Below are 16,932 nucleotides of genomic sequence, written 5' to 3' on the forward strand. Positions count from 1 at the left end.
GCCCAGCTCCAGAATATGTTAGACAGTGCAAACAAACATTTACCACAAAGACAGAATCTCTGTACCTGAGATGCATAACAGAATTTCACCTTGGATCCTCCCCAAGAGTCAGTTACATCTAAAGCTCATTTTCCCTTCTGATTTGAGGACATGATGAACTCATCACCTTCCTTTGCAATTTGCTCTCACTGTTATTCTTCCTCAATCTTAAACAGATATGTATCCAACAGCTTTTACATTGTCTTCATAATATTAATAGGTTTTTTGTCAAATTCAATGACATACCAGTTATAAAGCAGATCAGTTCTTGCAGCAAACTTCTCTGATTCTTCAGATCTCTTTGCATTTCTGTTATCTCATCAGCTGTAATCGTGTGTTTGCTTAAAAAAGGCCACAGGGGTGTGGAATGTCGATGCTATGAAATGTAGCAGCACTTCAGAGTGAGCAGAGGAGCTGCTAAGTACAGCACAGCTGAGGGCTGCAATGGCACAACCACAATTAGCAGGTATCACAGTATGTTAATCTCAGTGTAAAATAGATTTGACTCTAAGTAATGATGTTCTCTCTTGGACCAGATTCCAAAATTAGTGCAGAAAGCAGAAAGCTCTCTGATCTGCTGCCAGGTCATCAGGCACTGCCTTGAACAGATGCTCCTTATGGAATTTATTGTATGATAAAAGAAACACCAGTTAATCTGATTTACAAGATTATGCATAATATTTCTGCTCCACAGATTTCCAATTTGTTACTAGCAAACAGCTTTAATTCTTCGATAAATACGTTTGAGAAGATTTGCACTGGGCTTTGTTGGTATGTACACGAAAAACTCCTTTGCAAAGATCCCTATCCCCACAGCATGTGTATGGTTTGTAATTCTGGAAAGTACATGAATAATGGAGGTAATTCTAACCAATGTCTGCAATAAACTGAAAAAAATAGTCAAAAATAACATTAACAAGGCTGTCAAGTAGAAATTTGCAATGATGCCTGCTGGTCTCCAAATGATCACGTTCCCCCCTTTATGTGTTCCTGTGTTAGTGGACTCCTGATTGTTTGTCAGCTTTTCATTACTACACATTGCAGCATTACAAGCAGGTTTTTGCTTCTGTGCATTGCCCCTGCATAAAAGTTAGTGATGTTAATGTAGATTTTCTCTGGGTATAGCAGTGTAAGGCAGAAAATTCTGATTGAAGCTCTGCAAACTTCTCTGCCTTTTTGATATTATTTTTGTGATGCATGAAAGAAAAAAACTTAAATTCTACTTTTTTTGGTATTATTCTTTACTTTTTTTTTTCTTATTTAACTCTAAAATAGTATTATATGATTTACTTAGGTATCTGCAAATATATTTGTTATCTCCATTTTAGCTGCAATATATAAATGTGTGCCAATACCCTGTTTAACAACAGTCTGTTTACTTTCAATGCCTCTCTCATTTCAGAAAGATTAGATATTGAAACTTTCCTATGAAATTTCCAAGTTCATTTTCAGCATCTGAAGGTTTCAAACAGAGAAGGACTTGCTGTGAACATCTCAGTGTTATCTTTCATAACAAAAGATAAACAGTTTTTATGTTCTCATGAAATTAGTTATTTGCTTTTAGTTAAAGTAAATTCTTCAGAATTCTCTTCAAGAAAAGCAAAAATGCATGCAGTAATTTTTTTTCTCTAAGGTTTAATAAAACCAATTTACTAATAAGGTCTACAGCTAAAACCATGTCTTTAACCTTATGTTCAGGTAATAATCAGGAAGATATCTACAATGGTGTCTTGTCCTTGCAAAGCTGCTATATGCTGCCACTTAAACATGACATCATGTGTTCTTATTTTTCTCTAAAGCACAGAACCTGGACCTGTGGTGTAAGGGAGATAGCAAAGTGCCTCCAGCATTCTGATATGGCAGAAAATAGTCATGTAGTACTTGGCCACAAAGTACCAAGGGAATATCAAGGGGACAAATGAGGCTTTTAGTGCCTTGAGGAAGATTTTTTGTTTGTGTCTGTGGAAAGTGTGGTCAGTATCATCTGTTGCAACTAGATCCTGATTAGTGTCCAGCAAATCCAGTGACACCATTTCCTATTTGCTGCCATTCACAACTGCTTTGCCATTACCTGCTTCATTCTAATGGACAGAAGCCAGGATCAAAGGAGCTTGATGCATTGTACTAATTGCTGTAAATAAAAATCAAATATATTTTCAGCCTCAAAATGTTCAAAATGCGATAGAAGAGAAAGATACAATGGTTTAAAAACATGAAAAGGAGTGGGAGATGAGATAAACAAAATACATTTTGCACAGAAGTCAGAATCTCTACCAGACAAATTCTCCCTGAAGACAGATAAGGCATTGGTGTGCCAGTATGTTCACTTTTATTTTCCTTAACCTCAGCATTAGTTAGCAATTTTCCATCCAAATAATGCAGCTTTCAGAGACTAGTCTACACAGAGGAATAGAGATGAGACACTCCAAATTAATTAAATGTTAATTTAAATTTTGAGTAGGCTAAAAGCACATAAATCCCATGAGGACATGAATGTTTATTTAGGTTGAAAAGCTAATGGGGTTTTGGTCCAGCTTCATTTATTTAATGTTCCTCAGGAATGTCTGGCCTTTACTGATGCTCTTGTAAGCGTCAACAGGACTCTAAAAGAAGATGTGAAAAAGATGAGTAAAATTATAAGAATAAAATAGAATACTCTTGAAATGAAACAAGACTTTCTCAAATTAGAGACAAAACAGATAAATAAAAAAAAAAACACCAAGGAACATGGAAGCAAAATTAAACCATGAAGAAAACAATACTAAATCCATTTCTCCGAACTGATAATAATTAGTCGTAATAACTTTCCTTTTTATTGAATAAGTCATCAAAGGATCTCTAAGTGCTTGTTAAAAATGAATGTCCGTATTTTCTCATGCTCTCTGCTGTGATACCTGAAATAAAATATGATCTAGTAAATGCTCCAAATTTCTGCTTTTTGCAACTGACAAACTACAAAAAAACTGTTGCAGTCCATCACTTCCCAGATTTTAAATCTAATCAGCTGTCTGTCAGTGCTATACTGAAAAATAGAGAAATCTTTGAGAATTATCATCGTCACAAGCATATTTCATCAAGGCCAATGCAGCATTGTATTTTTTATTTTTATCTGGTTTGAAGTGCTGTGTGAAGTTCTGATTTGAGCAGGATACCTTTTCCTATCTCAATTTATTCCCTGTGTCTTTGTATTAATTTAATGTCCAGTCACTAATATTCATAGGAGAAGTTGGAATCAGGCAAACAGGGAGATCCATGTGATTATTCAAACCATGTGGCACCATGGAATGCCAAGGCTTAGTGTTTCAAGAAAATGAATATAATCACTGCTTAATTCTGCTCACAATTCTGGTGATATATAGCTGGCCTGCAAGGGCCGTTCCAAAATATCAGTTACAAAAAGCCTTAAATAATTCATCAATTGATCAACCATATAATGTGTATGAAGCTAAGCTGTTTAGCAGTAAAACAGAGGAGAAAAATAAATGCCTGTGGAGCCTAAGGACTAATCTAACAAAATTGCTGAAAACACACGCTCCAGTATGCACCCTCTAGGTCTCTACTTGCTTTACTAGTCAACCATTGTCTGGGCAGAGAGAGTATTTGAAAATAGCCTTGTAGGCAGAGCTCTTGACATAGAACTTTTTTTACCCTGAGATTTGGTCTCATTTACACACAAAGCCAATCCTAGTGAAATGCAGTCTTTCCTGCTTTAAACAGTAAAGAAAGTAAAAAGTGGTTTTGGAATAGTTCAGCTTCTGTTGTATCATGTTAATTGTGAAACTCTTGCTTAAGAAGTTTGGGAGATTGAGTCATAGGTATGCAGAAATAGGGTTACTCTCCTTAGACTCTTTAATAATATTGTCTAGAGCAATTCCTAGCTGTAAACCCAAATTAATATACCTGAAAACCAAGTTAATTCGATTGAAATGGTAAAACCATTCAAAACTGGGTAATAAACATTTTGCAGTATTTGGGAATAACTGTTGAAAGGCTGAGAGGGTTGAGGCTGTCAGGCCTCAAGAAGAAAAGGCTCCATGGAGAATTTATTCCAGTTTTTCAACTTATTATGGGGACTTGCAAAAAAGACAGAGAGAAAATTTCTCCTGGGGCCTATAGTGACAGAACAAAGGACAATGGTTTTAAACTGAAAGAAAAGGCTTTGATTGGACATAAAGAAGAGAATCTTTAAAAAGAAGATTATGAGATACTGGCACAGGGTGCCCAGAGAAGTTTGGATGCCCCACAACTTTTTCAAGGCCAGGTTGGATAGGATGTTGAGCAGCCGGGTCTACTTGAAGGGTTCTGTGTCTATGCTAGAGGGCTTAAAATTAACTGATCTTTGAAATTCCCTTCCAATTAAAACTGTATTATAATTCTGTCCATTAATCTTATCAGCCCCTGGGTACATAACAGAAATAGAACCACTTAAACCTAAAGAACAACAACTTTTGTATTGCTTACTGACCCAGTTGTTTACTTATTCAATTAAAAACCATAAATTTTGTTGAAAAAAACAATGGTCACTTATGATCAGGTAATATATCACTTGTGTGATGATCTTACAATTCATTGCGTAGCTGTAATTCACTCATTTGTAGTAATGCAAGTAATGATTGTCTTAAAATTTTAGCTGCCAAAATCTTTTGCCTTATATGCTACCTTCAGTTCACTATTCTTCACATAATTCACCAGAGCTTCAGTATATATGGAACAGAAATTAGGAATGCTTTCTTTAAAATTCTGCATTTTTGATCCCTTGCCAAGTGGAGGTCAGTGACTATCCTGAGGTTAAGCTATCTGAATAGGCTGTGAGGAACTACTGGATATAGCATGAGAAATTCCAAATGTGATAGAAACAACCTGACAATCTGACAAAAATCATAGATATTCCATGAATATGCCAAATTGTCTCAAAAAATGTGGTTATTTTCACTATAAGGTCTGAAAACCCATGCACTTTCTGTGAACATTTTGAATATTCAGTTTGAACTGATATATAAGCCAGCTACAAAAATCATTGTAATCTTCCAGCATAACATTATACTTGGCAAAACTCAATCTTATTGTACTTCTAATATAATCTCATAATTTAATCAGAACATGTCAGAGCACCCTTAAATGATTAATAAAACCACAAGTACCAGAGATAACTGTTAACCATAAACCAAGTAAACATAATTATGGAATATTTCCTTGTCTTTTGACAAGGAAACTGAAGAAGGAAAACCTTTCTAGATCTCTTAAACTACAAAATTTTTTATTTCAGTTCATGCGGCTGCAGAGGGTTTTTGGACCATTCAAATAACTTTATCTTTGAGGAGAAAACCACCATTAGATATTGTGGACTAAACTCTCAACATATGAGGTCTTTTCTCTACAGAAAGTCTCTCCTTTTTGGTTTTTTCAAACTTTATGTCTTGCATGCTGTGACAAAAGTTGTACCACGTTTCTCTTTATATTAGGATACTGAGTCCAGATTATGTGCATAAACAAGGGAAAATGACTTCACTTTCAAGCATCAACACTGGGTTTAATATGAAAATACAAGGTAAATTTTAGGATGTCTGAAAGCTGCTTTGGGTAAAGATTATTCTAGAATTTTAAAGACATAAGTACCCAAATATATAGAAAAGTAGTTACTCCTGGATTTATCATGTTCTTTACATTTATCTCATATTAGAAATCTTTTGAAACTAGTTTGGTACACTATTATATGGGGACTGCTGGGAATTTATTAAACCACAGTACATTATTGTTGACTAGCTCATAGATTATGCTGTCAGGTCTCTTCTGTAACATGATAGAGGAAGAATATGTCCTTTCCTGAGGATGTGATGATGTCATGTTGATCTCCATTGTTTCATGGCTGTTCTTCAAAAAAAACCAAAAAGAGCTAAGGAATCACAAAATATGTTATATCTACAAGTTAATTCAGTCTGAAAATAAATGATTAATTCCTGAAAATTATTGTATGTGTGTATAAGAACCTATATGATTCTTGTATTTAAAACTGTGGAAGTTTTTAAACTATTATCTATGCCTTAAACCCTGCAAAGTATATAAAGTTTAAAATTGTTTCAAACATCCTATATAAATTTGCTCAAGGTCATATTAAACCACTTTGTGAAAGAGACAACCACTTCTGGAATATGAAAGTCTAGATTTACTGGTCCCTATGGGCTTTAATAATTGTTGACCATCCTACCAGCAAATGCTCTAGAATAATAGACCACCTAGTAAACTCAGGACAGATTTTCAGAATTCAAACTGAAGGAGCTGTCTTGCATTACTGGGTCTCTCAAATCTCTGTGCTATATCAGCTCAGATTTTGCGGTTGCATATCCTTTCATTCTCTTATTTGTAAATCTGTATTGGCAGGCATCACCATCTCAGATTCTTGTGAGTTTCACTTCAGAACAGCTGCCAAGATAATAGATCTCAGTCTGATGGCATTTCATTGATGTGGACATAGCATCCTCAAGGGAGTCTCCTCAGCAAAGATGCTGCTTATTAATGCAGACATCTATCTATTGTAGCTAAATGTATCTCTTTCTCTCTTGCATCATAAAGATTTAGAAAAGTTGACATGTTCCAGTGGGAGTGTTTTTCTGCTTATCACATGCAGAGAGATTCTGGAAGGACAGCTTGCCTTTTAGAAGTGCAAAAGAATACATTCTGCAGCAAAATACATAAATTTATGTTCCCAACACTAAGAGATTATCAGTAATTATAAAAAATTTACAAGGAACCCTTATGCTCTGGGTTGCTCAGGGTTTTTACATCTTTCTATTGTCTCTCTGCTACAGTACTTATTTTAACTTCTAGTTGTTTTCCCTCCCAAGGCAGTTTCTCCATCCTCACACTATCATCACTCACTGTCCTGAAATGTCAATTTGATTTTTGATCAGGTTGTGATGTCAGCCTCTTCTACCTGCTTATTACATTTTGAAATAGGTACTTTTTTGAGCTCTGTTACACCTGGGGGAAATGCCTCATAGAAATCTTCAAGGTCACACTGTTGCACTTTGCAAACCTCTTCAATTTCATGATGCACCCAAAGCTAAATAATTATTTCATTGCTGGACCACCGAGAATACAGTACTGCCTGTCATGTTGTCAAGTTCTAGTTTCCTTGAGTGTGCACATTATATACTTCAATGGAATATAAATATAATTTATTCAGGGAAGAAAACCTCCCTTCCCTTCACCTGGAAAGTTCCCTGACTTTGAAAGAAGTCCACTCTGCTCTTCATGGTATCTTTCAACTCTCACCTACCTGACACCAAAAAATAGTCTATTAGACTATTATGAAACTTACGAAATTGAGTGTCAAAGACATGTTTGGTGAAATTTAAATAGATCCTGAAATTGCCAGTAGGATACTAAGCAAAAAGCCAAATGTATAAGGGTACATACTATGGGCTATGTTCCTTGTATCCACTTTCCCTACTCAACCAATAGCAAAAAACAGGATCAGTGAAACATGGAATAGGTAGCTTACTTCTGTACTTCAATGGATCCTGCCTCTTTCCTTGTCTGTATAGAAGATAGTGTGCAGTCTGGGTTGCTCTTTCTTTCAATTAGGAGTATATCAAGCAAAAAAAAAATAGTTAGGGATATTGTGCCATTGCATAAGTGATTCAGGCCAGACTTTACAATCACATTTTACAGTCTTTAGAGGAAAAAATTCTTTTAGCAGCCTGGTGTTCTGAAGGATGTAATGTAAATGAGACATAAATACAGTAAGCAAACAAAATATCATCTTTACCTTTAACTATACAACTAAAAATATATATTCTTTAGCCATATTGTGAGTCTGATTGTGAATAAATGAGTTAAACTTTTACTGCTTTGCTGGGAAAAGGATTAGACCATGTAAATACACAGTGACTGAACATTTATAGGAACCATCAAACTTACGTGAAAAAGTAGTCCAATTTCTAGTCTTATGAATTTAAGTTTCTTGTGAATATAAACTGAATTTAGAAAACAAGAGTTCAAAATTTTATAAATAATTAGTGAAAGTAATATCAAATTTCAAGATGCTTAACCATTTTTCTGCATATGATATCAACACAAATCCTGTCAGCTTATGCCCTCACTGAACCACACGATTAATAGTACAAAAATATTACTCCTAAATATTTTTGGCATGGGGATAAATGTAACTTTGTGATATCATTGGTGAAACCTCTCAGGTTTTGTGACAATTTGCATTAATTGAGAGATATCAAAATACATTTAAGCAAAGAGTGATATGATCCCACAAATAACTGACCCAAATTGATCAAGAGTCTACTGAAGTATTTTAAAGGCATCTTCCTATATGGTCTGTAGGAATAGCTTTTAATATTCTCTACAGCAACATAGCCATTTTTCAAACAGACAAGTAGGTTATTCAGAGTTCAGAATCTAAAATGGATTTCTACCATGTTTGGAAAAGAGCATAACTAAATACAGTTTCATTCTATTAGGAGTCATAGTAAATTTTTCAAATGATACACCCATCAAGCTAATTAAATCTTCTGACTGCTCTCAAAGTGAACAGTCAGATGTATATTCAATCATAGAAAAGCCTGAAGTATTTTGTATACCTTTCCAATTTTATAATTTTTCCTTTTTATATTCCAATATTTGCTTCAAAACCAGTTTATTGAGAAGGTCAGAGTTCAAACCTCCATGTAAGGAAATTATTTTCCATACAAGAAATGTTGAGGTCTTCTCTGGGTGTTTTCCTATTTGTAAGCAGGAATGAGGCCATGTCTTGGTTTCTGTGTGATTTATAGACTCATCAGAGTGATGAAGGCAGTTGTTCAGAAACTAAACCAGGTGGCAGTGGTCAGAAGGAGGTACAGATGGACCTGAGATTGACTGGAAATATGAGCCCTTGTAACAGGATAAAATTTACTGAGCCGAGCAAGTGTATGTGAGATGGGCTGGATGGACTATGGCTACTCAAGACATTTTTCAGAAGACTGGAATTTCCCTTTTATTTGTGAACTTCAACTTGAGTTCTCAAATTACTTTCCTTTAAACCATACCCTTCAGATAAAAAAAAGTTGTTAAAATAATATTATGCACTTTTAGAAAAAAAAATCAGCATAATTTCCAATTGTGCTGAGGAGACAACATTGTTCAGGTGAAACCTTAAATCAGACCAAAGGATGCCACAGCAACCCTTTGACCCTTTGCTTTCTACTTCACTCAATGCACTAAATGGCCCATAATTTAGTTCCCAAAATTTAGTTATTTGCAACAGGCATGACTCCAGAGTTATGGAGTGTTGAATATTGCAATATTTGATATGTATGAACTACTATATTTATTAACTACTCTCATTGTTTTACTCTTACTGAAACTGAATTAATGTAATAATATATAAAATGACACATATGAAGTTGACTTCGTACATCTGCTATAAAGTAATTTGTTATAATACTTTTTTCTAAGAGATTTTATATCTTGTTTTTCTCATGTTCAATTATGTGTATAAAGTCAATGAGGGATTTTGACACAAATATACTTTGAAGACATTACTTATTGTTCAAATTTCCCCATTAAGGAATGCAAAGTAGATCAATCAAACACATCAGGATAGAAAAGTGGAATGAATAAATATTAACTTTATTTGTATCACAGATTGATTTAACCTCAGAATCTTCTCACTCCAAAATGTTTAATAACCTTCTCTAAATGGAAATAAAATTATTCTACAATTTAATATTATCTGTTCTTCTCTGGGTTCAGTTAATATCAATTCTGGATTTGACAGTGTTTATTGGATATGCTTTCTAGCATTACACTTCCCAAGAAAATCAGTTGCAAAGCTAAGAAAGGAAGAAGTTTTTTAAAGCATGAAAATACAGTAAATATCTTCCTAGTGTAGAAAAATTGAGAAAGATATGTGGCAGTATCTGAATATCACTTGTACTAATGAAGTACATCTGGTTTCATTACGAGCAGAAATGTGATAGGCAGAAGAAATTCAGCAAAGACTATTGTAGAGTCCAAAACTGTATTTGGTTTATGTACCAAGGTTTTGGTAACAAAAAAGCCACAGTAGTGATTTCTGTGAGAAGCATTTTCCAAGTGGTTAGGCTACAAGATGAGCCCCTCAGTGGCATTGGTAGAGCTTCTGTGATAACATATTTAAGAAGGAAAAAGAACCCCACACAATAACATCAAGACAGAAGTGAGAATATGTGAGAGGAACACCCCTTTAGACCCCAAGATCAGTGCAGAAGGCAGGGCAGAAGGTGAGATTCTCCTGAAGCTTGTGGTGAAGACTGTGGTGAGGAAGGATGTCCCTCTGCGTAATGATCTATTGCAGTTATTTTATACTCTGATTAAGGTAGTGTTGCTATTTATGGCCAGAACTGTGCAAGACCATCTGGTTTTATTTAACCTACTACTACCCATGGCAATGTTAATCACATGAGAAAGAAGCTACAGGATCAAGATCTGTATGGAATCTGCTGGCTCCATCAGGGATTTTTAGACAAGTTAAACATGTACCTGTCTGTTGATCTGTATCCTGAAGGTGAAGACATTGTCTATGACTTCCTTGCCTGGAATCAAATTTCCAAAACCCTCCCACATTCACAGTGCATGACACATAGTTTTTATTATTAGATTTGGCAGAAAATTATAATTTTTTAAAATTACATTTTTAAAAAAATTCTGACATTTTAAAAGGGGAATTTCAAGTCTAGTTTGAAATCTAAAGTTGTAAAAAATACATAGAATGTTACCATTATGAACAATTTTGACTGACTCAAAATAAATTATTTTTCAGATTGCATCTTTTAAAAGAAAATAAAAGCCAAAACTTCATTCTCTTGGACTGAAAATAAATGTCAAAATTGACAAAAACATTCCTTCACAGTTAAAATTCAAGTTTAGTTCTTCATGTGAATTTCTGTTTTCATCAACATCACTGAACTACCCAGTTGGAGTTCTTATGTTACAATAATTTCAAAATCAGTAAATTCTACTAAGTCAGTGAATCAGCCAACTATTGACAATTTATTTAAAAAATATAATCTCTGTGACCCCTGAAATAGTCTTCTATCTACATAATGTTACAGTCCCTCATTCTTCATTTTTGCCCACTGCTCTTTGATCGATATTTGCTCTGAATTAGCTCAGAATGCAATTCTTCCTGTGGTAACAGAGCACTTCAAACCCAGATCTCTCTGCCAGAGCTGAGTAGCACTGTGTTATAGCCAGTAAATTGTAACCAGCAGGTAAGCTTGGTTATAGGAAACAAATAATCAAGTCTGTCCCATTTCACAAATACCCATCTCCAAAGTATCAGTTAAATCACATCATTATTCAGCCATCCATTTAATGTATTTGTAGTTAGTCTTTCCCAAGATATGAAAATATCAGTTGCTGCCATCCAAAATACACAATTTGCAAGTAAAGTTCATTTGATGAAACTGAACTACTGAGAATAATTAGAGACATTTACCTTCCCAAATGAAAACATTGAGTCAGTATTATTATTGATTGAACAAACTGATCGTGGTTTATATCCAAGAGTAAAGGGAACATCTACATGCAGTTTGTAAATTGGAACTGATATTTTTGTAATATAGCTAACTTTCAAAGATTGAGGTAACATAACACAGACAACAAATACATTTTTGATCATTATTGTAAAAAAAATAAATTAACACATAATGTTCACAAAAGCTTACTCAAAACAAAGATGAAGAATGGTGTATAGAATGAAGCTGTGGAACAGTTTATGGGAAAGTTTGGTTTCTAAAGTTTTCCTCATAAATATACCACTCCTATCCCTCACTATTCCTACATTTGGCATGACAACACCAGTAATGAATGTACTGCCAAGTTTGAAAAAGTACTGGTGGGAGATAACTGCTAATGACACGTGGATGAATGAAGAGGAAGTGTCAACTATCTGTTGATTGCATTACACCTGTATTAGACTGTTCACTAAATGCTCAGTCTTATTAATTTTGATTTGTTTGTGATAAAATAATTTCTTCTACCCAGATTGCATTTTGTTTATAAGTAGTGCAGCTTTTGAACTGTTACTTTAGAGAAGAAGTAGCTTCTCAAAACACAGACCTGTTAATGAATCAATTCCTGACCAAAGTCCCTCCAAACATAAATAAGTGATGGGTGACCTTTGTGTTGTGAGCCTTAAGTTTTCAACTTCTTTGATGAGCTTTCAGGAGAAACAGTACGGAAAGGTCACCATTACATATTTAGCAGTTTCAGTTTCATCACTATGTACAGTGTTTTTATGTCACAGTGGATGTGACAGCCCAGAAGACGCCATCTACATTTAAATATCATATCGGAGAAGAGCAAAGCCAAAAACTCACTGATAATTAAGTTTAGTTTGACATATTACAGCAGTAAAGATAAAATTGTGCCCTCTATAGTTGGACTTGAATGTGAGACATCCCTCAAGATAAAAGATTTCAAGTCCAACATTTATGTTCAGATTTCAGTGTGAAATATGTTATTGAAATGGAACTCTTTACAGAATGCACACTTCCCAATTAGGGCAAAAAACATTCTATAGCTTTCTTGTATCAAATGAGGAAAATTTAGATTCTCAGTGTTCTTATGATATCAAATGCAAGTTTCTTTTCCATTATTCTTGCCAGAAGTCTTAACCCTTGGAAGTACAGTTAAGTCAGTTGAGAGGAAGAAGAAAAAAGAGGAATACTGTCTGCCTACATGAAAGAAAATGTCTTAAAATTAATAAGGGATAAACTTAATATTTAAAGCTATAAATTATTTTAATAAAGCAAAATGTCCTTCATATTCATTCAGCTCTGGGTTTCAAACTACATAACAATCATGATCCCTACAGTATTCTTGGGTACTTGTCATGAGGTCATACTAGTAAGGTATTTTGGTACCTAGCAAATCTCTACATTAATCCATCACAATATGTAGATGGCACACCAGAAAGACGACAGAATAGAAAGCACAGAATGCTCTCTAATAGTGAAGCACCTGCATCCAGGATGATCCACATGTGGATCATCATTGAAATATCCTTTAATAACTGTGGATGTTGGCTGGATTCTTGTTTGGTTCCCACTCATACTCTACTGTTCACAGTCTTGTAATAAATTTTTTAAGTCCCTGGGATTATTAACATTATACTAATGTCCTGCAATGCAGTTCTTGCCAATAAAAAAGTCTAAAGGAAGGAGTAATTATGCTCTCAAAGGCTTACAATGTAATTTAAATGAAGATGTAAAAAAGGCTCAAAATTCAAAAATAGGGAAAGCAAAAGAGTGGTAAATGACAATAGAAGTATACTATATATTTGTCATTAATGTAAATAGATATATGACTTCACAAAAAGACTGGGAAGCTTAATTTGTATTTGATCTTCAGAAAGGAGGTCACCATTAATTGGTGTTACAGCCATTATCTATTATTATCACTAATGTTAGCTCTAAGTGTCAGTGAAGGAAGGTGCGATAAACCCAGGACATATTTTAACACATGTAACTACTTCTTAAAAATTAATTACTTTTGAGCTGTGAAGTTTCTTAAACAAAATGTTCACAGACTTACTTTGCACCTACCTTCAAAATTTGTTGCTGAAGTGCCTATGCCTATATTTTGGTACCATGCTCTTTGCTATGTCAGTCACCTTTAGGCTTAGAAATATGGTGCTGAAAAGGAAATCCCATGTGACACATGATGGAACTCAGCTGTCATCTGGAATATTCAATGTGGAATCATAAAGGCACTGTAAAGGCAAAATCTGTCCTATTTAAAGGAGATATTTAACACTGGTTGAAGGAAATGTGGCATAAAAGCCTCTGTACTATTTGAATTAATTTTAACTTGGGTACAAATATATATTCAGTGTTTCAAGAACATATCATGTAAGGAGATGCAGTAGGAAAGAGCTAAAGATATAAGATGAGATGTAGACAATAATTATTAGTGGCTCTGTCCAGCTTGCAAATCTGGAAAAAAAAAAAAAAAAGCTGCACATGAAATTGGATTACTATCTTAAAATATGGCGTGTATGTATATGCAAATTGATTCTGAAAATTACTGTCTCCACATGTAATACAAATTGGAGTCTTCAAGAACAGTGAGGAAGAGTTTATTTGGTGTTGGTGGGCAGCAGTGCTCGCTCTTTCTATATTTGTGCCTCACCTAAACCACTTGTGTCAGAAGTGGGAGACAGATTTGATGCCTCCTCCAACAGAAGGATCTGAACCTCCTGCTACTGCTGTTGAAGAGGGATAACAGAAGTTTTCCAGGTCATACACTATGGAGGGATGTTGGAAACATCCCTCTTGGTGAGACATGTCAGAGGGCATGCAAAGGACAAAATAAATAAACATTATTCTTTTGTCTTCCTTTCTCTAGAGGGGCAGTTTTAGGAGGAAAACAGGAAACAGCATTGTGGCTATTCTTGGATCAATCTGTAGCCTTCCTTTCCCCTTTATTTTCCATCTGGCAATTTTTTACCACAAAGAATGCAAAAAGGCAGACTCCTTCTCCACAGCATATTCCTACAATCCTGGACTTAATATTTCATATGGCCAGACTCAGGTATTTTCTTTATAAGTGTGCAGTATCTCAATAATGCTGAAAAATCTTAAGAACTACCATTGCCTGTCTATCTAAAAGGCATACCATCTTTACTCAGTCTTAGTCTAAGACCTTAGAATAATTCTACAAGACTAGGTACCTGCAAGATTAGACCTTATAATGTCTAAGTTATTACTCAAAGTAAATGATCTGACCATCTCTCCATCATCCCATTAGTGTTTGATAAGTTTTCCAAGATTCTCAAAGCCACTTAATCATTATGTTGTACCTGTTTTGGAATTGTTTTCTACTGAGAAAAATCTGCTTTGCCTTTTTGAATATTTTGCAGTGGAAGAAGGTAGTGGAAGAGGCTTATACTATCTTCAAAGGAAAAAAACAAACCTGTATGTAAACTTGAGAAATTCAGCTGCTATTTTTAACCACAAAACTGGTAAGAAGGTTAATTAATTTTTCTTTTTCCTTTTTTGCATTCCTTGATACTGGCTATTGTAAGAATGGAAACAATAACATGAATTATTTAGAACCTCTTGTTTGGATGCAAGAGGAATCTGCTCCTGGATAATAGCTGAAAAGGTGTTAATCTGAGTATCTCCCATATATAGCTTATTTTCTATTGTCCTGCTTATAACTCACTTCAGTTGATGCTTTCATATCTCTCTCATGCCCTCTACATTTCCATACTGCTCTTTTGTTTTTAGACTGTCTATGCAAATCAAAATATGCACGGTGAGCCCAGGCACCACCACCTGCTTCTTGCCTTTAACCTTTGTTGTACACCCTCTCTGTAGACTTTACTGTAGTTCTAAAAAATAGAATAAAGTACATTTCCCTCCTCTTCAACACCCACACTTTCAGCATAAGGAAATATTTTTTCACTTGTAAGAATACTTCTACATAGGCCCTCATGTTAGCAGACTAAGATACAGAGAATGAAGCCATCAGGAAATTTGTTGTAAGATGTCCAGTATGAGCTCATCTGTAACTCGCTTTTTAGGGCCTAAATCTCCCCAGCCTGATAATATAATTTAGAATAGAGAAAAGAGTAATTAAAATGTTTTCTGCAGATAGCTTCCAATTTTTGTTCAGATTTACTAACAGTTAATTACTAAACCACAGGCAAACAGTGATGTCTTGTGCCCTCAATGCTTATGTTAACTTTCAAATTGCTATGAGTATTGCAAAATTCCAATCCAAGTGCTCAGCTTTAAGAAAGGACATTTTATTGCTATGGTCACATTTCTGTGAAGAGCAGATGTAATTGTACGGATGCATGCCACAGTAATCAGGGTAGCTGGAAGTGCTCACTTTGTCCAAGCAACAGCCTTGGTCTCTGAGCCCTCCAGACTGCAGCTGCCCATTCACTCCAGGTGGCACTGGCAAGCTCTGTCCAGTCTGGAGCAATGAAACGTCTATCTCTTTTTGGTGATTATTCCTTTACTGGTTCCCTGTTTCCTTACTTGTTTTCCCTTTTCTTCCCTTCCTTGGAATGCTTACCTTTCTCATTAAACACTTAATTCCTACAGCTTGCAAACAGATTATGTAATGCTACTTTTCTCAAAGTGATCAGAATACCTCATACCATGTTTAATACAAATGAACTGGTTTACAGATTTTGATCATATTAGCTTGACTGAATTAGGTTGAGTTTCCTGCAGCTTCTTTCTACTCCTTAAGTTTTTTTTTTTCCATGCCTTTAGCCTACTCAGTATATTTAGTTTCTGACTCATTTCTTTAGAGCTCTGAACTATTTTCTGACTCACTGGGAATCATTTATTCTGTTTTGGTTTCACCAGGGCAGGTTTTCAGATTTCAGTTCTCAAATGTCATCATTAATGTCTCAAAGTTTGTTTACAAATTACTTTTTGTCTCATACAGAGGAACACTGATGGTGTCTTGCCAAGAAAAGCTGTTCCAAAGCTTCCATGTCCTAAAATATTCTCCCTCTCTCTACAACCTTTCTATAACTTGTTAATTAATGAATTTTTCCCAGAGTGCACTGGTGGTTGGCTCTTTTTTCCTAAGGAAGGAGGTTGCCCCCAAGCTTTCTTTGAATAAATGTAATATCATCAACTATTAGTATACAAAAATAGCAGGAATGCTGTGTGTACTGTCTACTAAAATTAAAGCAAGAATGAAATTGATAAAAAATGATATGATGTATTATTAGTGAATTTGGGGCTCTACTCATTTGCCTTATGGTGATCAAAATCTAGGATGTACTTGGCTGACATTTCCAGCTTGTTCCCTGAAAACACAAAGACAGAATTTTCATTTTACTAGTGAAATAAGAATTTTTCCTCAATTTGTACAATGGAAGGACTT

At 34.9% G+C, this 16,932-nt stretch overlaps 1 protein-coding gene across 14 annotated transcripts in view; it reads right to left on the reverse strand.

The window, feature by feature from the left end:
- GRM5 (glutamate metabotropic receptor 5) overlaps positions 1-16,932 on the reverse strand; it is a 239,080-nt gene that overhangs the window by 146,747 nt on the left and 75,401 nt on the right. The window lies entirely within an intron of this gene.

The sequence above is a fragment of the Taeniopygia guttata genome, chromosome 1 (genome assembly GCF_048771995.1).
Source record: "Taeniopygia guttata chromosome 1, bTaeGut7.mat, whole genome shotgun sequence".
NCBI lineage: Eukaryota > Metazoa > Chordata > Aves > Passeriformes > Estrildidae > Taeniopygia > Taeniopygia guttata.